Genomic DNA, 1914 nt, shown 5'->3' on the forward strand with positions numbered 1-1914 from the left:
AAAATCACCAACAGAAAAGTTGGAGACCACAAAACAAACAAACAAACAAGGAAAAAGAACCTGGAGGAAATAGAATGCAGAAATCAGAAGTAAACTTTAAAAATAAAATCAATAATCTGAAACATGAAAAGATATTAAATTAGTTTCCTAGGGCTGCCATTAAAAATTTTCCACAAGTTGTTTGGCTTAAAACACAAAAACTTATCTCACAGTTCAGGAGCCAGATGTCTGGAATGAAGATGATAGCACTTTGTGGAGAATAATGTGTTCCGTGCCTGTCCCCTAGCTTCTGGTGGTTGCTGACAACTCTTGGTACCTCTTGATTTGTGGCTGCATCACTCCAATCTCTGCCTCTGTTGTAACATGGTCTTCTTCCCTGTGTCTCTCTCTGTCTTCACACAGCCTTTTTATAATGACACCAGTCATTAGATTTAGGGCCCACTCTAAGTCAATGACCTCATCTTAACTTAGCTAATTATATCTACAAACATGCTATTTATAAATAAGCACACATTCTGAGGTTCCAGGTAGACCTGAATTTGGGGAGGAGGGGGCGTTGTTCAATCCAGTACAGTTAACAGAAATAGAAATAACAGCAAAAGAGCAATCACAGAATAAGAAAGTACACCTGTAAATTGAACCTAAACTAGCCAAAGTAAAAAATTCAATTAGATGTTCCATTACTTAAGGTGCACACAAGGAAGCAGAACCACTATGAGTCTTATGAAGTGAGGATTTTTTTTTATAGGAATGAGACTTTACACAATTGTGGGAGAAGCTGGGGAAGTCTCAAAAAGGGAGTTAAAGGATCCAGGAAGAATCCTTAATCAGGCCTCCTGAAGCACAAGTGTAGGTGGACAAGTTGGAGATTTCAGGCACAGCCAGCTTCTGGAGTGGGGCCATGAGGGGTTACTGGGATAAAAGTGTGTGGAGGGCTGCTGCCTCTTCACTTCTGCAGGCAACCATCTGTTGGTGGGCTCAGTTTACTGTGGGGCAGTGGAGCTAAAAATAGGGAAAAGGAGCTGGATACACAGAGAGTTTAAGACTATGTGGAGTGGGGAAGAGGACACACTGGAACCTGCTGGCACCTCTGTATGCTTTCTCACTACTCACAATATCTAATCATGATGAGCTCCAGCATGTGCTGGCTACTGCTTCAGGTCCACCTTCCAAATTTCCAAATTCACACAAACTTTTCATTGGGCTGGCTATAACTCTAAACTATGCAGAGAAGGTAATCTGGGGAAATATAATTCCAGTGCAATCAAGTTGATACAGTTGGAAAACAACACCGTGGAACAACTCATGGAAGGTTTCCAGAAAACATAGTTCAGATTAACCAAGCTGATACAGTACAAAACCACCACCAAAATGAGAAAATTGTGTAGAAAGTAAGACAAAAGAGAAAGAGAAAACAGAAAAAATTTAAAAGTTTAAGACCAAGAAGTTTACTATTCATAGAGTCTTGAAAAAGAGAACGAATAAACTAGAAGAAAGAAAATCATCAAAGAATTTAAGAAAATGACCCAGAAGGTGAAGAGAGCTAGCCTCCAAATTGGTAGGGCTTATCAAATACGAAGTGCATTGAATGCAGAGAACCAAGACTCATAATTGAAATGCCGAATACCATGGGCAAAGATAAAATACCAAAAATCGAGAGGAAGACAAAATACCAGGTCACATCATAAAGGGAATCAGAAATCACATCACTGGGAATCAGAAATGACAATATGGGAAATTCAAAGACAATGTAACAGTGCTTTCAATATTCTGAGGAAAATTATGATTTTTCAATCCAGAATTCTATACCTAGTTAAAATAATCAAGTGAGTAGATAGGATAAAGTCACTTTTAGATAAGTAAGGATAAAAATTTACTTCTCATGAGCCCTTTTTGGGAAAGCTATTGGAGTCT

This window comes from Vulpes vulpes, chromosome 5 (assembly GCF_048418805.1).
Source record: "Vulpes vulpes isolate BD-2025 chromosome 5, VulVul3, whole genome shotgun sequence".
NCBI classification, from domain to species: Eukaryota; Metazoa; Chordata; class Mammalia; order Carnivora; family Canidae; genus Vulpes; species Vulpes vulpes.